The sequence below is a fragment of the Pleurodeles waltl genome, chromosome 3_1 (genome assembly GCF_031143425.1).
Source record: "Pleurodeles waltl isolate 20211129_DDA chromosome 3_1, aPleWal1.hap1.20221129, whole genome shotgun sequence".
Taxonomy (NCBI): domain Eukaryota; kingdom Metazoa; phylum Chordata; class Amphibia; order Caudata; family Salamandridae; genus Pleurodeles; species Pleurodeles waltl.
In genome coordinates this window covers 1113166947-1113181916 of record NC_090440.1, presented here as the reverse complement: position 1 = coordinate 1113181916, position 14970 = coordinate 1113166947, and the positions used below count along the sequence as shown (strand labels likewise).

The window sequence follows — 14970 nt, the reverse complement described above, 5'->3', positions numbered from 1 at the left end:
TAGCTCATCTGCCCTGGGTATAGGGTGAGCATCAGTTTTGGTTCCTTGATTGAGACCTCTATAGTCAACACAAAACCTAATTTCCTTTTTACCATCTTTACTATGAGGTTTGGGGACAAGCACTACTGGGCTAGCCCATGGGTTTTCAGAAGGCTCAATCACTCCCAGGTCTACCATTTTCTGTACCTCTTGTTTTATGCAGTTTCTGACATGGTCAGGCTGCCTATAAATCTTACTTTTCAATCAATAAATCAATCAAATAAATTTCTTAAGAGCACTACTCACCCGGTAGGGTCTCAAGGCGCTGGGGGGGGGGGGGGGGCGGTTACTGCTCGAAAAGCCATGTTTTTAGGTGCTTTCTGAAGGTTAGGAGGTCCTGGGTCTTGTGAAGGTTGGAAGGGAGGGAGTTCCAGGTTTTGGTGGCGAGGTGGAAGAAGGATCTGCCGCCGGAGGTGGTGGGTTGGATGCTGGGGACTGTAGCGAGGGCGAGGTCGGCGTAGCGGAGCTGTGGAGTTGGTATGTGGAAGTTGACTCGTTCGTTGAGGTACGCTGAGGTAGGCCAGACTTTTCACAGGTAAACTGTCTTCAGTGTCGATTGTGTGCTCACACCAGGTAGTTGTACCTGGGAGAAGAGGTCAGGAAACTGATCTAAGAGATTTATACAGTTGTCCTTCTGCTCAGCAGTAAGGCAATCTGCAAGCACAACTCCCTCCACTAAGCCATCAGCTTCAGTGGTGGAGAAGAGGTCAGGGAGAGGGTCAGTCTCTTCTTCCTGCCCCTCATCAGTTGCCACGAGCAGGGTTAAATCAGCCCTGTCATAATAAGGTTTCAGGCGATTGACATGGAGCACCCTAAGGGGACTCCTGGCAGTACCCAGGTCTACCAAATAGGTGACCTCACCTTTCTTTTCTACTATGAGATGGGGTCCACTCCATTTGTCCTGGAGTGCTCTTGGGGCCTAAGGCTCCAATACCCACACCTTCTGTCCTGGGTGGTACTGAGTCAGGACAGCCTTCTGGTCATGCCATAGCTTTTGGAGCTCTTGGCTGGCCTGAAGTTTTTTACTGGCCTTTATCATATACTCAGCCATCCTGGATCTCAGGCCAAGTACATAATTCACAGTGTCTTGCTTGGGAGCTTTTAAAGGTTGTTCCCAACCCTCCTTCACAAGAGCAAGGGGACCTCTTACAGGGTGCCCAAAGAGGAGTTCAAAGGGGCTAAAGCCCACTCCTTTTTGGGGTACCTCCGTATAAGCAGAAAGGAAGCATGGCAACAGGACATCCCATCTCCTCCTGAGTTTTTCAAGGAGTCCCATTATCATACCTTTGAGAGTTTTATTAAACCTCTCAACCAGACCATTTGTCTGTGGATGATAAGGAGTAGTGAACTTGTAAGTTACACCACACTCCTTCCACAAAGCTTTGAGGTATGGAGACATGAAGTTACAGCCTCTGACTGACACCACTTCCTTAGGGAAACCCACTCTGGAAAAGAATCCCAGGAGGGCTTTTGCCACTGCAGGAGCTGTGGTGGTCCTTTAGGGTATAGTTTCAGGTTACCTAGTGGCATGGCACACTACCACAAGGATAAACCTATTGCCTGAAGCTGATGGAGGGTCAAGGGGGCCAACTATGTCAACCGCTACTCTCTCAAAGGGCACCCCAACCACTGGGAGTGGAACTAAGGGGGGCTTAGGTGTGCCACCAGTAGTGCCACTGGCATGGCAGGTCATACAGGAGCGACAAAACTCCTTAGTGTCCTCTGACATGTGAGGCCAATGAAACAATGGAACAAGTCTGTCCCAAGTTTTACTCTGGCCCAAATGCCCAGCCAAGGGAACATCATGTGCCAAAGTCAGAAGAAACTCCCTGTACTGCAAAGCGATGACCAATCTCCTAGCAGCTCCAGGTTTCAGTTCCCTTGACTTGAGTGTGGAGGAGGTTATCTTCCCAGCAGACTTCATGGCTATCAGTGATGTCCCCAGTCTGCTGTTTGGTAGCTTGCTGTCTTAACCCCTCTAGCGTGGGACAGGTCTGCTGTGCCACACTCAGCTCTTCCCTAGCAGGTCCCCCTACACCCAAAAGCTCAGCAGTGTCTGCTGCCAGCTCATCTGGTGTAGGTTCTGCACAGGGAGAGGATTCCTCTTCCTTAAAAGGGGAATCATCTGGAGAGGGAGGGATAGTGGGCAAGGAGTTACCCTTTCTACCCCTAGCTTTTGGGAGCACTTGGTCCATTGTTTCAGGACCCAAGCTTCCCTGTCGTCTTTGCTTCTGGGCCTGAGCCCTTGTGAGAGCAAAGATATGCACTGGAATGCCCAGCATTGCTGCATGAGCCTCCAACTCCACTTCAGCCCAAGCTGCTGTCTCCAAATCATTGCCTAGTAAGCTATCTAAGGGCAAATCAATGGCTACCACAACTTTCTTTGGACCAGTAACCCCCCCCCCCCAGTTGAGATTCACAACAGCCATGGGGTGGCTAAGAGTGTTGTTATGGGCGTCAGTAGCTTGGTACTGATGACCAAGTAAGTGTTGCTCAGGGGCAACCAGTTTCTCCATCTCCATAGTGACACTGGCACCTGTGTCCCTGTAGGCCTCAACCTGAACACCATTTATTAGGGGTAGTTGCTTGTACTTATCCATATTAAGGAGACAAACACTCAAGGTGGCAAGGTCAATGCTACCATCAGAGACTAGAATAGCCTCCGTGGTCTCCCTAACTAGACCATCCCCCACTACATTACCAAAAGTGTGCCCAGCTACTCTCTTTGGCTATTAGTCGTGTTCTTCCCACCACCACTGCTATTACTAGGGGCCCTAGTTGAAGCAGTGGGGGTTGTGGTGGTGGGAAGTTTGGTGTTTCTTTTTGGAGAAGTGGGATCACTTGCCCAATGACGTTTGGCTTTAAAGAGATAACACCATGGCTTTTTCTGATGGTGAAAAGAGGATTTCTGCCCACCTCCCCCAGAGGATTTTTGTGGGCCTGATGAAGACTCTGAAGATTTTTTTCTCTTTGTCCCCACCCTTGTCGTGTGACTTACCATCCTTCTTCTTGTTGTCTTTGTCACCCCCTGTATGAGCTTTTCCACTCATCCTTGTTCTGACCCATTTGTCTGGCTTCTTTCCCAATTCTTGAGGGAGAAGTCAGATCTGAGTCCACAAGATTCTGATGTAACAAATCAGACACACAATTATTCAATATATGCTCTCTCAGAATTAAGTTATATAGGCTTTCATAATCAGTCACCTTACTGCCAATTAACCAACCTTCTAGGGCCTTCACTGAACAGTCTACAAAATCTATTCAATCCTGTGATGACTTCTTTCTGGTATCTCTGAACTTTATCCTGTATTGTTCAGTGGTTAAGCCCAGACCATCTAAGAGTGTACTTTTGAGTGTATGGTAGTTATCAGCATCATTCTCCCTGACAATAAGGAGTCTATCTCTCCCCTTGCCAGAGAAAGATAGCCACAGGATACAGCAGCCCACTTAACTTGAGGGACCCTCTGAAGTTTAGAGGCCCTATCGAGTGCAGCAACCCACTTGTATATGTCATCTCCATCCTTGTAAGGAGGGACAACTTTATGCAGATTTTTTTAATCAAATGATGGTTCCCTAACATTAGAATTCCTGAAACTGCAGCTGCCACCATGGTCAACTAACCTCAACCCCTGCCTTTCTTTTTCCACAGCCAGGGATTCCCTGTCTAAGGCCAACTGTTGCTGCTGTAGCCTCACTCTGGCCTCTTCTAACCTCAGCTTTCTGAGTTCCCTATCTAGGGACTGGTCCTCAGGGTTAGAATTGTGGGATACGTCTGAGACAGAAGCAACATTATAATTTGCAGAGGCTGATCTTTCCCTAACTTGAGCTACCCTACTGAGCTGTCCTCTAGGTGTGAAGGGAGCCCTACTAGTGTGTGTACACTTCCCACTCCCAGTTACACTAAAGGATTTGTTGACAGAAAGATTAGTGGAAGGACCCTCCCCAGGATTATCAGAATGCTCCTCTGAGCGTGCCTGGTGGGAGTTTTCCTCAACTTCCCCATCTAGCTGTTCTTGACCAGTGCTAACTCCCTGGTGATCCTTCAGTAAAAGATTTAAGAGGAACTCCTGTTGGGGTTCTTCCCAATCCCTAAACTTCTTTCACTACAGAGACCCCTCAAACTTTTAAAGTTAAGATTCTCATAGGTTGTTTTCACAACTCTAGGGGTGGCTTCTACAGAAGACATGTTTCAAAGAAAAAGAGTTTAGAAGAGCGAGTAAAAAGTTAGTGGAATAGCAGACCTAACTTTTAGGAGAAAAAAATAAAACTTTTCAGAAACTTTGTAAAACTTTTGCAAAGTTAAAAAGAACTTTTTAGGAACTTAGAAATTACTTCTAGGTATACTTATGTATAGCTCTAAGTATTGGAGCAAGCTTTTCTTGTGAAAAGCACTAGGGGCCAGATGTACAAAACGTTTTGCGACTCGCAAACGGCAAAATTTGCCGTTTGCGAGTCGCAAAACGCGTATCCCAATGCAGAAATGCATTTTGCGAGTCGTTACCGACTCGCAAAATGCATTTCAGACTCGCAAATAGGAAGGGGTGTTCCCTTCCTATTTGCGAGTCGCATTGGGATGCAATACCATTTGCGACCGCATATGCTGTCGCAAATGGCATCGCAGTTACCATCCACTTCAAGTGGATGGTAACCCAATCGCAAATTGGAAGGGGTCCCCATGGGACCCCTTCCAGTTTGTGATTGCACCCAAAAATATTTTTTCAGGGCAGGGAGTGGTCCAAGGGACCACTCCCTGCCCTGAAAAATCCGAAACTAAAGGTTTCGTTTTTTTTTGTAGTGCAGCTCGTTTTCCCTTAGGGAAAACGGGCTACACTTCAAAAAAAAAAAAACCTGCTTTATTGACAAGCAGGTCGCTAACATGGAGGCCTGCTGACGTCAGCAGGCCTCCATGTTAGCGAGTGCCCATACTCGCAATGGGGCCGCAATTTGCGACCCACCTCATGAATATTCATGAGGTGGGTCATTGCGACCCCATTGCGAGTTGCAGTCGGTGTCTTAGACACCGTACTGCATAGCAATTTGCGACTTGCAAATTGCGAGTCGCAGGGACTCGCAATTTGCAAGTCGCAAATTGCATTTTTCGTACATCTGGCCCTAGTAACCAAGTGGTAAAGCAATTACAAGTACTTATCCCGCCGCTGCACCACCAATGTAGGAGGCTGGCCTTTTGATGGGGGTGCCTTGGGTACTTACACCTTACACCAGTTCCAGTTATCCCTTATTAATGAAATGTAGTAGTGTTCTAGCAGCTTAGGCTGATAGAGGTAGCTATAGCAGAGCAGCTTAGGCTGAACTAGGAGACATGCAAAGCTCATGCAATACCACTTATAGTTACACAGTACTTATACAAAAGTAAAGACAATACTCAGTGTTACCAAAAATAAAGGTAGTTTATTTGGGTAACACAAGGCCAAAAATATCTTCTGGAGGTAAGTATTAAATACAAAATACACACTAGACACCAAAATAAGGTAAGTCATTAGACATAGAATAGTGCAAACAATAGGAAATACTACAGAATACAATGGGAGAAAATAGATCTTGGGGAAACACAAACCATATTCTAGGAAAGTGGAATGCGATCCACAAATCCACCCCTAGACAAGTGTAGTGTGCAGAGAATCACTGGGAGAGTGAGAAAACCACAAATGTGAATAGAATACCCCACCCCAGAGCCAAGGAAAGTAGGAGTAAAGTACTGCAAGTTTCCTTAGGTCATACTACAAGTCGTGATTAGAGTTATTGCAAGAACCAAGCAAGACTGCAAACAACAACTGGTGGATTCCTGGACCTTAAGACCTGCAAAGAGAGGAGACCAAGTCCAGAAGTCGGAAGACCTTCCAGGAAGGACAGGAGCCCCTGCCAACCCAGAAGAGGGTGCAAAAGAAGAGTTCCAGGTTGGACGAAGACTGCAGTAATGCACCCAAGGAAGATGTCAGAGGGTTCCTGCATGATGCAATGGATGTCACACGAAGAGATATTGGATGCAGGCGAGTTTTGGTGCTTGTAGGAAAGTACCATCTTGCCTGGCATGTTACCCCCATATTTCACTGTATATATGTTGTTTTAGTCTGTGTCACTGGGACCCTGCCAGGCAGGGCCCCAGTGCTCATAAGTATGTGCCCTGTATGTGTTCCCTGTGTGATGCCTAACTGTCTCACTGAGGCTCTGCTAACCAGAACCTCAGCGGTTATGGTCTCCCTGCTTTCCAAATTTGTCACTAACAGGCTAGTGACTAAATTTACCAATTCACATTGGCATACTGGTACACCCTTATAATTCCCTAGTATATGGTACTGAGGTACCCAGGGTATTGGGGTTCCAGGAGATCCCTATGGGCTGCAGCATTTCTTTTGCACCCCATAGGGAGCTCTGACAATTCTTACACAGGCCTGCCAGTGCAGCATGCGTGAAATAACGTCCATGTTATTTCACAGCCATTTACCACTGCACTTAAGTAACTTATAAGTCACCTATATGTCTAACCTTCACCTGGTGAAGGTTGGGTGCAAAGTTACTTAGTGTGTGGGCACCCTGGCTGTAGCCAAGGTGCCCCCACATCGTTCAGGGCAAATTCCCTGGACTTTGTGAGTGCGGGGACACCATTACACGCGTGCACTATACATAGGTCACTACCTATGTATAGAGTCACAATGGTAACTCCGAACATGGCCATGTAACATGTCTAAGATCATGGAATTGTCACCCCAATGCCATTCTGGCATTGGGGGGACAATTCCATGATCCCCGGGTCTCTAGCATAGTACACGGGTACTGCCAAACTGCCTTTCCGGGGTCTCCACTGCAGCTGCTGCTGCTGCCAACCCCTCAGACAGGTTTCTGCCCTCTTGGGGTCCAGGTAGCCCTGGCCCAGGAAGGCAGAACAAAGGATTTCCTCTGAGAGAGGGTGTAACACCCTCTCCCTTTGGAAATAGGTGTGAAGGCTGGGGAGGAGTAGCCTCCCCCAGCCTCTGGAAATGCTTTGATGGGCACAGATGGTGCCCATCTCTGCATAAGCCAGTCTACACCGGTTCAGGGATCCCCCAGCCCTGCTCTAGCGCGAAACTGGACAATGGAAAGGGGAGTGACCACTCCCCTGACCTGCACCTCCCAGGGGAGGTGCCCAGAGCTCCTCCAGTGTGTCCCAGACCTCTGCCATCTTGGAAATGGAGATGTTTGTGGCACACTGGACTGCTCTGAGTGGCCAGTGCCAGCAGGTGACGTCAGAGGCTCCTTCTGATAGGCTCTTTCCTCTCTTGGTAGCCAATCATCCTTCCTTGGTAGCCAAACCTCCTTTTCTGGCTATTTAGGGTCACTGCTTTGGATACTTCTTTAGATAACGAATGCAATAGCTCACCAGAGTTCCTCTGCATCTCCCTCTTCACCTTCTGCCAAAGGATCGACCGCTGACTGCTCAGGACGCCTGCAAAACCACAACAAAGTAGCAAGATGACTACTAGCAACCTTGTATTGCTTCTTCCTTCCGGCTTCCTCGACTGTTTCCAGGTGGTGCATGATTATTTTTTTTGCAAATAGTGCACAGAGGCCTCAGGGGGTGAAGAAGACACAGTGCAAAGGGGTACTGTCGTACTCGGGGAAGGCAAGCTCTTACCTCCTCCAAATTGGGACAGCAGGACCTCAGGACAGTCTGTGTCGAAGGGGTCCACCACCTGTGTTCAAAGGAGCATGTTCATTGCCAAGAGAGGAGTCCAAAAGAACCGTTCATTGACTTAGAAGGTGCCTGCGAGAGCACTCTGCGGGAGATTTCTACGGTCCTTCTGGTGCAGGGTGAAGGCAGTGAGTCCTCAGAGTGTTCACTCTGTGAAAACTATTGCAATTGCTGCCTGGAGCTGAAGTTGCAGAGGAAAAGTAGCCCTTCTGGATACTTTGTTGCTGTTACAGTGGTTCCTGGAGGAGTGTGCGGTCGATCCGAGGTCAGATGATGATTTAGTAGTTGCAGAGGATTCCTGCTGGAAACTTGCATGTAGAATCTGAAGATAAACCCACAGGAGAGACCCTAAATAGCCCTGAGAGGGGGATTGGCTACCTTATCAGGTATGGACCTATAGGGAGGGGTCTCTGACATCACCTACTGGCACTGGCCACTCACAGGCCTCCAGAAGGTCCCCACACCTTGGAAAACAAGATGGCTGAAGTCGGGACACATTGGAGGAGCTCTGGGCACCACCCCTGGGGTTGTGATGGACAGGGGAGTGGTCACTCCCCTTTCCTTTGTTCAGTTTCGTGCCAGAGCAGGGACTGGGGGTCCCTGAACCGGTGTAGACTAGCTTATGCAAGGAGGGCACCATCTGTGCCCTTCAAAGCATTTCCAGAGGCTGGGGAGGCTACCCCTCCCCAGCCTGTTACACCTATTTCCAAAGGGAGAGGGTGTAACACCCTCCTCCCAAAGGAAATGCTTTGTTCTGCCTTCTGGGGACTGAGCTGCTCAAGCCCCAGGAGTGCAGAACCCTGTCTGTGAGGTGGCAGCAGCTGTAGCTGCATTGCAAGCCTCCGAGAGCTGGTTAGGCAATACAGGTGGTCCGTAGTAGAGCCCTCTGGATGCATGGAATTGGCTCCCCGATACCAGATTTGGAATGGAGACAATTCCATGATCTTAGACACCTTACATGGCCATATTCGGAGTTATCATTGTGAATCTACATATAGGTATTGACCTATATGTAGTGCACACGTGTAATTGCGTCCCCGCACTCACAAAGTCCGGGGATTTGGCCCTGGACAGCGTGAGGCCCCTTTGCTAGCGCAAGGATGGCGTCATACTTAGTAACTTTGCACCTAGCCTTCAGTAAATGAATGTTAGACATATAGGTGACTTATAAATTATTTAAGTGCAGTGAAAATGGCTGTGAAATAGTGTGTGCACTATATCACGCAGACTGCAGTGGCAGTTCTGTGAAAGGGTTTGTCTGAACTCCTTATGGGTGGCAAAAGAAATGCTGCAGCCCATAAGGATCTCCTGGAACTCCAATGCCCTGGGTACCTAGGTACCATATACTAGGGACTTACAAGGGGGTTCAGTGTGCCAACTGGAATTGGTAAATGAAGTCACTAGCCTATAGTGACAAATTTAGAAGCAGAGAGAGCATAAGCACTGAGGTTCTGGTTAGCAGAGCCTCAGTGACACAGTTAAGCACTACTGACAACGCACACATTAGGCTACAAACTATGAGCACTGGGGTCCTGGCTAACCGGATCACAGTGAGAGAGGCAAAACACACTGACAAATAGGGTTTTCACTATGAGCACTGGGGTCCTGGCTAGCAGGATCCAAAAGGGGGGGGGGGGTAACCATGCTAGAAAGAGGCTACTTTCTCACACAAAGGCATAAGAACACACCCACACACAACACACACCGCCAGGACGCCTTACAATGGGCACACATACATGTACCCGCACACCCATACGTATATAAACACACACCTCGACATACACACACGCACACATGAACTACATACACCGGCCAACAAATGTGACACGCACACACCAACCCAAAGACACACCACTCCGCCACTGTCAAAAACATCCATGCAAAACACCACTGACTCACACAACCACATCACAACCGCAACTACACAAACGCTTCACCAGCCACTCTCACTGCACACCTCCACATCACAACACATACACACAACACGTAATAACACCACAAAACCAAACAACAATGACACACACCCATACAACGAATGTGTTGTCACATCACGCCCACACCACACACCGCGCATAACACACAGCCAACACCACAATCGAATGCACATACAAAAATCACACAATGGCACACAACACCAACATAAGACATTGCACCCTGAACAATACACAATATAGCTACACACATGCATGTGACAACACAATCATATCACACACACAAAACACACCCATCACAGTGGGACTAATGCCAGGGCCCCACACTCACATGTAGGCCATGTACAACAGCACCCACAGACAACACATACATGTCACACACACGAACTAAGGATCAGAAACACAAATCCAATATGGAGAAAAAAGGTAGGACAAGTAGTGTTCGATGGATGTCAACATCTAGTTTGCCCAGATGTATTAGTTATCCCAAAAAATAGAAATAATTAAATATGTACATAATAGCCCATAGGCAAGTCCATTGTCCTAGGTGGCAAAGGCACATTAGGCACCTCACTGTGCCCCAACTTGACGCTTGACAGGGTGGGGGCATCAAGAGGGCAGGCAGATATTTCATTGGTGAAAGGGAGGGGTTGGAGGATTGGTTTGGGCTTGGGAGGGGGGGTCCTTGGTTTGTGTTTGGGCTTGGGAGGGGGGACCTTGGGTTAGGGTTTGGGCAGGGGGGCCTTGGGTCTGGCCTTGGGAGGGGGGCCTTGGCCTTGGGGGTTGACTTTTTTGCAGGGGGAGGGGCAAGGGCATGAGCAAGTTTCTGGTCCAAAGAAGGTTGTGGTAGCCACTGACTTACCCGTACACTGTCTGCTAGGAAATGATTTGGAGACTTCAGCTTGGACTGAGGGGAGTTTGGAGGCCCATGCAGCAATGCTGGACATTCCTGGGTATATCTTCGCTCTTACTAGGGCTCAGGCCAAGAAGCAAAGAGGATAGGGAAACTTGGATCCTGGAACAATGGACCAAGTGCTCCTACTTGTCCACTGTCCCTCCCACTCCAGATGATTCCCCTTTTGATGAGGAGGAGTATTCTCCCTGTGCAGAACCTACACCAGAGGAGCTGGAAGCTGATACAGCTGAGCTTTTGGGTGCAGGGGGGCCTGCCAGGGAGGAACTGATTGTGGCACAGCAGACCTGTCCCACACTAGAGGGTCTCAGACAGGAAGCTGTCAAACAGCGGAATGGGGATGTCAATGACAGCCACAGAGTTTACTTGGAAATTCATCTCTATACTGAAGCAAGGGACCCTAAACCTGGTGCCACCAGGATACCAGTCGCCCCCCTTCAGTTCAGGGAATTCCTCCTAACTCTAGCTCATGACATTCCCTTGGCTGGGCATTTAAGCCAGAGTAAAACATGGCACTGACTGGTTCCACATTTTCACTGGCCCCACATGTCAGAAGACACAAAGGAGTTTTGTCGCTCCTGTGTCAGCTGCCAAACAAGTGGCAAGACTGGTGGCACCCCAAAGGCCCCCTTAATCCCTCTGCCAGTGGTTGGGTTACCCTTTGAGAGGGTAGGGGTTGACATAGTTGGCCCTCTTGACCCTCTAACACCTTCTGGCAATAGATCCAACCTTGTGGTAGTGGATCATGCCACAGGGTATCCAGAAGCTATCCCCTCAAGGACCACTACAGCACCTGCAGTGGCAAAAGCCCTCCTGGGAATCTCTTCCAGGGTGGGGTTCCCAATGAACTTGTATCAGACAGAGGTCATACTTTATGTCTGCAAACCTCAAGGCAATGTGGAAGGAGTGTGGTGTTACCTACAAGTTCACCACCCCTTTTCATCCACAAACAAATGGATTGGTTGAGAGGTTTAATAGAAAATTCAAAGGCATGATCATGGGACTCTCTGAGAAACTCAGAAGTAGATGGGATGTCCTTTTGCCATGCCTCCTTTTTGCTTACAGGGAGGTACCTCAAAAAGGAGAGGCTACAGCCCCTGTGAGCTCCTATTTGGTCACCCTGCTAGGGGTCCCCTTGCTCTTGTTAAGGAGGGTTGGGAAAAGCCTTTAAAAACCTCCAAAGCAAGACATTGTGGACTATGTACTCGGCCTAAGATCCAGAATGGCTGAGTACAAGAAAAAGGCCACTAAAAACTTTCAGGCCAGCCAACAGCTCCAAAAGCAATGGCATGACCAAAAGGCTGTCCTGACAGAGTATTATCCATGACATAAGGTATGGGTATTGGAGCCTGTGGCTCCAAGAGCACTCCAGGACAAATGGAGTGGACCCCATCTCATTGTAGAGAAGATAAGTGAGGTCACCTATCTGGTGGACCTGGGCACTGCCAGAATCCCCCTTAGGGTGCTTCATGTCAATCGCCTTAAGCCTTATTATGATAGGGCTGACTTAACTCTGCTCATGGCCACAGATGAGGGACAGGAAGAAGAGAGTGGCCCTCTCTCTGACCTCTTCTCCAACACTGAAGCTGATGGCTTAGTGGAAGGAGTGGTGCTTGCAATCTGCCTCACTGCTGGGCAGAGGGAGGACAGCAAACATCTCCTAGGACAGTGTTCTGACCTCTTTTCTCCCCTGCTCCAAGCAGGCACCTTCCAAGGTGATGACCAGTAACCTGGGACTCCTCTCACGGTGACGAGCGTGCTCCTAAGGACACAGAGGGTGGACATCATCAACATAGACTGTCCTGAGGTCCTGCTGACGCAATCTGGAGGAGGTAAGACCTTGCCTTCCCCAAGAACGACAGTACCCCTGTGTTTTATGTCTTCTTCGCCTCCTGAGGCCTCTGTGCACTCTTTGCAAAATTCCATCTTGCAAATCCTAGCCCAGGTCCCTAGTGACGCTCAACCTGCTGAGTTGTTCTCCTGCGGGGTGGGACCTTCTTTTGTTGAGCTGCATCAACTGCATTTTGCACCTCCACTTTGAACACAGATCCTGTGGCTTCTGGGGGTGCTGGCTGGCATCCATAAAGTGCTGAGAGCCCCCACTTCCTCCTCACACAGAGTTGAGGCCCCCAGGTCCCTCCTGGGTCCATCCAGTGCCATTTTCATGAAAAATTGACTTTTGCCATAGCCAAGGCATGTTGGCGCCTTCCAACACGAAATCTCATCTGCAATGATCTTCATGCCGTGGGACATCTTTTGCATCATGCAGGAACCCGCTGGCATCTTCCTAGGGTCCATTTCTGCAGTCTTCAACTAACTGTGGACTCTTCTTTTGAACCCTCTTCTGGGTTGGCAGGGGCTCCTGTCCTTTCTGGAACTTCTTTCAACTTCTGGACTTGGTCTCCTTCCTTTGTAGGTCTTCAGGTCCAATAATCCAGCAGTTGTTCTTTGCAGACTTGGTTGGCTGCTGCAGAATACCAAAAACGATGTGCAGTGTGTCCTAAGGAAACTTGCAGTACTTTACTCCTGCTTTTCTGGGCTCTGGGGTAGGGTAATTTACTTACCTTTACTGTATTCTTAGTCTCCCAGCAATTCTGCACACACTACACTTGTCTAGAGGGGAATTTGTGATTCACATTCCACTTTTTTGGTATATGGTTTGGGTTGCCCCTAGACCTACTTTCTCCCATTGCATTTGATAGGATTTCCTACTGTTTACATTGTTCTATGACGATTTACTTGTCTAATTTTGGTGTCTAGTGCATATATTGTGTATAATACTTCTATCAAGAGGAGGTGTCTGATACAGGGAGAAATGGCGCACCAAGTAATTCGGATTATCTTAATTGCACAAACTAGTATACAACGGTGCACTACAGTAGGGACTACACCCTCAAAATCCCCTACATTGATTTGACAAATCAATCAATAAAACATACAACAATACTGTGGCACTCGTATATCACTTCATATTCAAATGTATCTAATGTCAATTATTAACCGTATTTGATTCTAACACACAAAAAACACAATTATTTCCCCCATAACCACATTAATAAAAAAGGGCATCAATAATGACTTCAGAGAAAGGCGTTAACATTACACTGTAGAGATTGTTATATCAAACATTGATCACAGTTATATCCAATTTGTTAGTCCATGATTTTATTCTTCATGTCTCCACCTGTGAGTCTTGTTCTTTCCACAATTCTCATCAATTCAGAGTTGTAATATCCATTCCGTCATCTCCAAAATCACTTCATCAACAAATTGAAATCCCATCCTTTAATTATCAGTCCATCTTTTCCATGACGACCTTGCAACCTTAAATGTTAGTTCATTGTTACCGTAACGACCTCACAGCCGACACGTGTTTCATCAAATGACTTCATCAGGGCTGAAATTTTTGTCGCTTTCATCAAATGGAAAAATTCTCCTAGGTACCAGGATCATAAAGATAATCAAAACTCCCCATTAGCCACTGCATAATTAAAATTCCCTATGTTTGAAAAATATAGGGGTTAACGAAAAGAAAGAATAAAAGAGAACAAGGCCCCACTCCATTAGCTATTATCCTACGACTAACCGAAACCCAAGTGTAATAGGCCCTTAATAGAAAGATTCACCCATTGTGAACTCAGTAAAACCCAATGTTATCAGTGCCATCCAAAAAACACCAATCATCTCGAGCCATTGACAATGATATCTGGTTACGGCCAGACAGACCTCAATATAGAAAGAAAAGCAAATTCTAATAGATCTTACAGACCCTTAACCACTTTGTTAGTATGTGCACAAAAATACGACCACTTTTGCAGATACCCCATACATAAATCACTTAAAATTCCCCACCATTATATAACTAAATATTAAGTAATTGACCACGAATATTTGTACCTGTATAGTCCAAATCGAGGATTGCGCGTAAAAATCATCCATTCCATGAATTTTACCTAATAAACAATAATTTGCAGAGAACACATAAATTTATGTGACAAAAAACCTATCACCGGAATCATAAATATACCATATACAAGCCACTGTACTTCGTTCGGCTTGTGATGTTTATAGTTTAATTCGCGCTAAAATTACCTCAAGAAACGGTTTCAGTCCACCGAAAATTGGCAGTTCTACTCATGGTATCTCTCCATTTAAACGGACGCGTGCGCAATGAAAGCGCTGCGTCCGAGTGCCCCCTAATTAAACCTTTGAAACAGAGTAATGGAGAGAGGACTGTTGAGTCCAGTCCTACATGGACATAGAAAGTGGACACCGTGGGAAAGTTGTCCAAACCTGCAACCAACACAAAATCCTTATAACTATCTAAACCACTATGGCTCCTCTATATTTTAATAATACTAATTCAACCTTTTAATCTCCAACTCTCCCCGATTGTTAGT

The 14970-nt window shown here is 47.3% G+C and overlaps 1 long non-coding RNA gene across 2 annotated transcripts in view; it reads right to left on the bottom strand.

Moving 5' to 3' along the window:
* Positions 1 to 14723, bottom strand: part of LOC138283320 (uncharacterized) — a 60805-nt gene extending 46082 nt beyond the window's left edge. The window contains exons 1-3 of one of the 2 annotated variants that reach the window (XR_011201187.1): positions 14663 to 14723; positions 14468 to 14523; positions 13633 to 14006 (exon numbers count right to left, since the gene is read on the bottom strand). This is a non-coding gene — a long non-coding RNA (uncharacterized lncRNA). Of the gene's footprint in view, positions 1 to 13632; positions 14007 to 14467; positions 14524 to 14662 lie in introns of those variants that run through there. The other variant, XR_011201186.1, reaches the window with a different exon arrangement.
* Between the last annotated feature and the right edge of the window lie 247 nt (positions 14724 to 14970).